We start from the raw sequence: 8,784 nt of genomic DNA, 5'->3' as shown, positions 1-8,784 counted from the left end.
CTGTATTCTGCAAGCCAGGGACCACCCTTCCCGCCTCGCACTGGGGAAAGGGCGGCTGGCAGCCCTGCGAGGGGCGCCCGCGGGCCGCTGGCCACAGGGCGAGGGCGGGGCGGCTGCGCGGAGGAGGCGCCGCGGCAGTTTCGTCATCTGCAGACCGAGATAACAAACCTTCGGGAGGAAGTAGTGCGATAATATACGTGGAAGTGCTGTGAGCGCTGCGCGAACAGAGCGCGCGGAATTGTGGTTGTTCTCCCGCGTGGATCGGTGACTCCTCTCTGACTTCAGTAACCAGAATATCGGGGCTGGGCCTCTGCATCTGTCTTTCCAAAAGTGCCATAGAATTTGTTCAAAATGTATTTACATTTATTTGAACAGATATTTGCATAATATACAAAATTCAGAGGTACAGACTGTGGGTGAAGAGTTTCTCCCTTCCCAGCTTCATCCTGCTTCCCAGACACTCAGTTCCCCCCAGCACGGGACTGAATTTTCTGTGTGTTCTCCCAGCAATAGACAATGCAGACACAAGCAATATATAACCCTTCCCTTTTGAGGCAAATGTCAGCAGGTACTATACACACCTTCTGTACCCCACCCACCCCCGCTTTTCTATTCCACTTAGAGTAGATCTTGGACTCTGCATGTGAAGAGAGGCCTCGATTTTCCTCACAACTTTTGTAACGGACCCCCTGAAATCCATGTATGGAACCCTTCACTTGCAGGGGAGGAAACCAGCCAGAGAGGAGCCGGAGGGAGAGGCCAGTCTGGGCCCAGGTCTCTTTTTCTTTTTTTAAAAATTGTGGTAAAATATACATACGATAAAATTTACCATTTTAACCATTTTCAAATGTACAAGTCAGTGGCATTAAGTACATTCACAGTGTTGGGCAACCATCACCACTATCTAAGTGAAATAAGCCAGTCACAAAAGACAAATTCTGTGTGAGTCTACTTAGATGAGGCACCTAGAGTAGACAAATTCTTAGAGACACAAAGTAGAACAGAGGTTGCCAGCGGCTGAGGGTGGGGAGGGGGCACTGGGGAGTTACTGTTTAATGGCTATAGAGTTTCTGGAAATATAAGAGCTCTGGAAATAGATAGTGGTGGGCTTTCTTGTCTCCTTCTGTTCAGTTAAATTTAAAATACTCATCAATAGCTACCAAAGCCATTAGATCTGGCACCACTAGAAGTGGACAACCGGGCCTGTGTGCCCCGATACCGTGCCACAGGAAGGACATGCCTCAGAAGAATTCGGATGCTAATGAAGCCTCAAACCTAACGACTGATTTACAGGAAACACAGGGAATAGATAAATGATTAAATGAAAACTGAGGATGCAATCAGCCAAATCCAGAATACGGGCAGTTCTATAAAAATTGCCCTAGTTTCGTCAGCAATGAAATAGCATGAAAAAAAGGGGGAAGGAGGAACTGTTTATTTAAAAATTATTTAAGACACGTACCAACCAAATGCAATGTGTGGACCTGAATGAGATTCTGATTTGAACAAACCAATTGCAAAATACATTTTTAAGACAATCCAGGAAACTTGAACATGGATTGGACATTAGATAATATTAAAGAATTACTGTTAATTTTGTGTGTTGTGTTGAAAAAATTCCTTGTCTATTAAAGATATATCCTGAGATATTTATGGGTGTAGTGATATTGATGTTGGGGGTTTGATTGAAAATATTCCAGCAAAGGGGCTGGCCCAGTGGCATAGTGATTAAGTTCCTGGGCTCCACTTCGGCGGCCCAGAGTTCGCAGGTTGTGATCCCAGGCATGGACCCAGCACCGCTCATCAAGCCACGCTGTGGTGGCATCCCACATAAAATAGAGAAAGATTGGCATAGAGGTTAGCTCAGTGACAATCTTCCTCACACACACACAAAAGTTCCAGCAAAGAAAGAATGTGGTGTTTGGTGTGAGGAGAAGAAAAGGAGGGTAGTTTGATAAAATCAGATGAATAAAATGTTGACAATTGTGAAAGCCGGTTGACAGTTACATGGGGGTTCATTAGAATAGTTCTCTACTTTTGGTATGTTATAAAAAACATCAAAACAAATTCCATACAAGTTTATTGTTGGGGTAGACCCTGTGCTGTGCTCTGGGTGACAACAACAAATATGTGTCCTGGTCCTCAAAAGGTCCCAAGTGGTGGAGAAGACAGGCAAGAATTCAGGCACTGTATTTAGTGATCAGGGTTACGATGGGGAGATATAGAGGGACACCTAAGTCAGTGAGAGAGGGTCTCCTAGAGAAGGACTCAGGCTTGGCCTCTGTAACAAGAGGTCACAGAATACAACAGCTTAAACTAGCCACTGTGCTAATGGTCTGGGGATGCAGCTGAAAGCTGTGATGGCTAGAACGTTGCTTGTACCATATGTGGGAGAATGCCTTCCATGACCCTTTGAGATGCATATTATCTCCATTTTAAGGAGGAGAAAAATGACGTTCAAAGAGGTTAGGGAGGGGGCTGGCGACTCAGTGGTTAAGTTCTTGCACTCTGCTTCAGTGGCCTGGGGTTTGCCAGTTTGGATCCTGGGCAGGGACCTAGCACCGCTCATCAAGCCATGCTGAGGTGGCGTCCCACACAGAAGAAGTGGAAGGACCTACAACTAGGATATATAACCATGTACTGGGGCTTTGGGAAGACAAAAAAAAAAGAGGAAGATTGGCAACAGATGTTAGCTCACAGCCAATCTTCCTCATCAAAAAAAGAAAGAAAGCATAAAACAGTGGGCTAGTGGTCAGCCACCTTAAACAAAAAAAAAGAAAAAGAGAGGCCGGCCCCGTGGCCAAGTGGTTAAGTTCACATGCTTCACTTCAGCGGCCCAGGGTTCAGATCCCGGGCGCAGACATGGCACCGCTTGCTAGGCCATGTTGAGGCGGCATCCCACATGCCACAACTGGAAGGACCTACAACTAGACTATACAACTATGTATTGGGGGGATTTGGGGAGAAAAAAAATTTAAAAAAAAAAGGAAGCTTGGCAACAGTTGTTAGCTCAGGTGCCAATCTTAAAAAAAAAAAGAGGTTAGGTATTTAACCCCAAATCATACAACCAATAAGGATTTAAACCAGGTTTTGAACCCAGGACTGGTTGACTGCAAAGCTGTGTTCTTTCCGTGAGTACTTCCGTGAGGCTTCTCGGTGACTAGGGGAGGGCTGGCTGTGAGCACTTTCTCTCTTCCCAGGGACCTAGTGTGTTTAGGAGACCTAGGCCCCCCTTCCAAGAGTTTCCCGGTGGGGATTAGGCTGGGCAGAGGACAGCCCAGGGACTGTTGTCCCAGCCAGACTGAGCCCAGATTGTCTCAAACTTCCTCTGAGTTCTGCTGGGAAGGTCACTTCCTGGAGGTCCCAGACCAGACTTGGAGAAGTGAGAGGGCTGTGGTTCTGGGAGACACTGCCTCGCCCGGATCAATCCTCTTTCCTTCAACCCCAGGTGACATCCTCCATTTCCTTCACCTGGAGTTTGCAATGAGCGTGGATTACTAATTCCTTGGATTTAAATGAACTGAATATTTATAAAGACCTTTCCCCTACTTTGCCACTTTTGATTCTCAACTCTGCCCTATGAGTTAATTAGATCGGGCACACATTCATCCTTTGATTTGTTAAAAAAACACACAGAGGTCATCTAAGTATGCTAGTATCCTCAATTTGCATATTTGGAGTCCACTCAGAGCGGTCATGTGGCTTGTTGAAGTTCACCCAGCTGGTTGGAGTGGCATCAAGACTTGAACCCAGGCAGCAGCTAGGCCCAGGGAGTTCCACTTAGCTGGGCAAGGATGAAGAAGGACTGAGTCAACAATCAATTTCCCTTCCTGGCCTGTTTCAATTGCTCTTCTCTCTGGGGGTGAACTAGCTGCCAGCTGATCCCTGACTCCTATCAGACCACAGAAGACAAGCCAGGTGGATACTAAATCAGCTAGAAGCCCTTCTCTTGGCATTCTCACTCCTCCTTCTACCCATTACCTGGCAGGCTGTGCCCCTTCCTGAAGTGTCTTCCCCCAGTAGGCTTCCTGCTGCTCCTCTGCATGTCCCTTACCTGTATCCTTTGTTAATTCCCGCCCCTCCCAGCCCCACCCCCGCCCCCAGGCATGAAGTCAGAGAGAGAGAGCAGTGACCCAGGGCCTTGACAGATGGCAAAGGAAGGAAGAGGTGGGTCTGGGGGAAGAATGTACAGGCTCCCGTGGAGGTGTCGTTGCTGAGAAGATGATGTACAGACTTAAAGGCAGATGAAGTAGATTCTGGGTGTGGCTCTGATACTGAGCCTGGTATCAGTTTCCCCACATTAAACCCAGCATATATGGGGTTAAAACCAAAACACTCATTCCTTGCTTACTCTCTGGCTTCCTGCCTCCAGAATCCGATAACCTCCATGGAGACAGACACCGTCAAGGACAAGCACCTGGACCATCTCCTCCCCACAAAGAGATACGGGCTGGTGGGAAAGCTGCTGACCAGCAAGGTCACAAGCTCCCTCCTCTCTGCAAGTGTCTCAAGGCCAAAGACAGGCTGGTGGGAAAGCTCTGACCAGCAAGGCCATATGCTCCCCTTCCCCTACCTAAAGCCCCAAATAAAAACCCTTCCTTTTAGCTTTTCGGGGAGTTTGGGATTTTAGCGTTAGCTGCCCTCTCTCCTTGCTCAGCGCTGTGCAAAAATAAAGTTCCTACTTTCTTCCACCACCCCCGGTGTCAGAGATTGGCTTGCTGCGCAACGGGTGAGCGAACTCACTTCAGGTTTGGTAACAGCTCTGCCACTCGAGCTGTAAAGCTTTGACCTGGGCACTTAGGCCAAGTGGGAAATCGTACAGGCGAAAGTTTAATGAGATGATGTGTACATGAAAGTGCAGATTTCAGGGTACAGGATGGGGAAACTGGAGTCAGAATTCCCTTTTCTTCAGCTTTGCGCCTTTCCCTAAGCTGTTTTCTAACACCCAAGGTGCTGAAGGCCTGATCTCTAAATTCCTTTGAGGTTCCTATTTTTCCTAAGGGACTCCTCCCCCACGGTGGAGGCCGACTGACCTGGCAAACCCAACCCTGCCAAGTGACAGCAATGTCACACTCCCTCACCTGTATTGTCACTGATTGTACAATGACATTTTCCTGGACCTCTCTCTAGTTCCTCTCCAGGTAGGCACAATGACTTTTAGTTTTAATTTTTTTAATTGTAAAATATATATCACATAACATTTAACATTTTAACCATTTTTAAGTGTAAAGTGGCAGTAAGTACATTCACACTGTTGTATAACTACCACCAACTCCGTTTCTAGAACTTCTACAATTTTCTCAAACTGAAAGTCTATATCCATTAAACAATAATTCCGCATCCTCCCTGCCCTCAGCCCCTGGTAAGCACCATTCTGCTTTCTGTCTCTATGAATCTGAGGTACCTCATATTAGTGGAATCATACAGTTTTTGTTCTTTTGTGTCTGGCTTATTTCACTTAGCATAAAATCTTCAAGATCTATCCATGTGGTAGCATGTGTCAGAATTTCCTTCCTTTTTAAGGCTGAATAATATTTCACTTTATGTATATAAAACATTTCGTTTATCCTTTCTTCTGTTGGTGAATGCCTGGGTTGTTTCCACCTTTTGGCTATTGTGAATAATGCTGCAATGAACTTTGGTGTACAAGTATTTGTTTCAGTCTCTATTTTCAATTCTTTGCGATATACACCCAGCATGGGAATTGCTGGGTGTATGGTAATTCTATGTCTAACATTTTGAGGAGTGGCCAAACTGTTTTCCACAGCAGCTGCACCATTTTTCCTTCCCACTAGCAAGATATGGGGATTCCAATTTCTCTACATCCTCACCAAGACTTGTTATTTTCAGGTTTTGTTTTTTTTACTATAGCCATCTTACTAAGTACAAAAGTGGTATCTCATTATGGTTTTGATTCTTTTTTCTGAGGAAGAGTATTCCTGAGCTAACATCTGCTGCCAATCCTCCTGTTTTGCTGAAAAAGGCTGGCCCTGAGCTAACATCTGTGCCCATCTTCCTCCACTTTATATGTGGGACACCTATCACAGCACGGCTTGCCAAGTGGTGCCGTGTCCACACCCGGCATCCGAACCGGCGAACCCCAAGCCGCTGAAGCCAAATGTGCGCACTTAACCACTGCGCCTCCAGGCCTGCCCTATGGTTTTGATTTTTATTTTCCTAATGACTAATGATGTTGAGCATCTTGTCATGGGCTTACTGGCCATTTGCACATTTTCTTTGGAGAAATGTCTACTCAAGTGCTTTGCCCATTTTCTTTTTCTTTTTTTTAAAATTTTTTATTTATTTTTTTATTGAGTTAATGATAAGTTACAATCTTGCGTGATTTCAGTTGTACATTAATGTTTCTCATTTGTGTTGTAGGTGCACCATTTCACCCTTTGTGCCCACCCCCCACCCCACCTTTCCCCTGGTAGCCACTAATCTGTTCTCTTCGTTCACATTTTTAAATTCCTCTTATGAATGGAGTCATACAGAGATTATCCTTCTCTAACTGGCTTATTTCACTTAACATAATTCCCTCAAGGTCCATCCATGTTGTTGCAAATGGGATGATTTTGTTCTGTTTTGCAGCTGAGTAGTATTCCATTGTGTAGATATACCACATCTTCTTTATCCATTCATCTGTTGATGGGCACTTAGGTTGCTTCCATGTCTTGGCTATTGTAAATAATGCTGCAGTGAACATTGGGGTGCATAGGACTTTTGGGATTGCTGACTTCAAGCTCTCTGGATAGATACCCAGTAGTGGAATGGCTGGATCGTATGGTTAGTTCTATTTTTAATTTTTTGAGGAGTCTCCATACTGTTTTCCATAGTGGCTGCACTAGTTTGCATTCCCACCAGCAGTGTATGAGGGTTCCATTCTCTCCACAACCTCTCCAACATTTGTTACTATTAGATTTAGATATTTTTGTCATTCTAATGGGTGTAAGGTGATATCTCAGTGTAGTTTTGATTTGCATTTCCCTGATGATCAGCGATGATGAGCATCTTTTCATGTGCCTACTGGCCATCCGTATATCTTCTTTGGAGAAATGTCTTTTCATGTCTCCTGCCCATTTTTTGATTGGGTTGTTTGATTTTTTGTTGTTGAGTTGTGAGAGTTCTTTATATATTATGGATATTAAGCCTTTGTCAGATATATGACTTGCAAATATTTTTTCCCAGTTAGTGGGTTGTTTTTTTGTTTCAATCCTGTTTTCATTTGCCTTGAAGAAGCTCTTTAGTCTGATGAAGTCCCATTTGTTTATTCTTTCTATTGTTTCCCTTCTCTGAGAAGACATGGTGTCCGAAAAGATCCTTTTAATACTGATGTCAAAGAGTGTACTGCCTACGTTTTCTTCTAGAAGCCTTATGGTTTCAGGTCTCACCTTTAGGTCTTTGATCCATTTTGAGTTTATTTTGGTGAATGGTGAAAAAGAATGGTCAATTTTCATTCTTTTACATGTGGCTTTCCAGTTTTCCCAGCACCATTTGTTGAAAAGACTTTCTTTTCTCCATTGTATGCCCTCAGCTCCTTTGTCAAAGATAAGCTGTCCATAGATGTGTGGTTTTATTTCTGGGCTTTCAGTTCTGTTCCATTGATCTGTGCACCTGTTTTTGTACCGGTACCATGCTGTTTTGATTACTGTAGCTTTGTAGTGTGTTTTGAAGTCAGGGATTGTGATGCCTCCCATTTTGTTCTTTTTTCTCAGGATTGCTTTAGCAATTCCGGGTCTTTTGTTGCCCCATATGAATTTTAGGATTCTTTGTTCTAATTCTGTAAAGAATGTCATTGGGATTCTGATTGGGATAGCGTTGAATCTGTAGATTGCTTTAGGTAGAATGGGCATTTTAACTATGTTTATTCTTCCAATCCATGTACATGGAATGTCTTTCCATCTCCTTATGTCATCATCCAATTCTCTCAGAAAAGCCTTGTAATTTTCATTATATAGGTCCTTCACTTCCTTAGTTAAATTTACCCTGAGGTATTTTATTCTTTTTGTTGCGATTGTGAATGATATTGTGTTCTTGAGTTCTTTTTCTGTTAGTTCGTTGTTAGAATATAGAAATGCTACTGATTTATGCAAATTGATTTTATACCCTGCAACTTTGCTGTAGTTGTTGATTACATCTAAGAGTTTTCCAATGGATTCTTTGGAGTTTTCTATATATAAGATCATGTCATCTGCAAACAGTGAGAGTTTCACTTCTTCCCTCCCTATTTGGATTCCTTTTATTCCTTTATCTTGCCTGATTGCTCTGGCTAGGACCTCCAGTACTATGTTAAATAAGAGTGGTGATAGAGGGCATCCTTGTCTCGTTCCTATTTTCAGGGGGATGGCACTCAGTTTTTGCCCATTGAGTATGATGTTGGCTTTGCGCTTTTCATATATGGCCTTTATTATGTTGAGATAGTTCCCTTCTATGCCCATTTTGTTCAGAGTTTTTATCATAAATGGCTGTTGGATCTTGTCAAATGCTTTCTCTGCATCTATTGAGATGATCATGTGGTTTTTATTCCTCAGTTTGTTGATGTGGTGTATCACGTTGATTGATTTGCAGACGTTGAGCCATCCCTGTGTCCCTGGTATGAATCCCACTTGATCATGATGTATGATTCTTTTGATGAATTGCTGAATTCTGGTGGCCAAAATTTTGTTTAGAATTTTTGCATCTATGTTCATCAGTGATATTGGCCTATAGTTCTCTTTTTTCGTGGCGTCCTTGTCTGGCTTTGGTATCAGTGTGATGTTGGCCTCATAGAATGTGTTAGGAAGT

The sequence above is a fragment of the Equus przewalskii genome, unplaced genomic scaffold, assembly GCF_037783145.1.
Source record: "Equus przewalskii isolate Varuska unplaced genomic scaffold, EquPr2 ChrUn-10, whole genome shotgun sequence".
Lineage (NCBI taxonomy): Eukaryota > Metazoa > Chordata > Mammalia > Perissodactyla > Equidae > Equus > Equus przewalskii.
Note: the sequence above shows the minus strand (reverse complement) of the source record.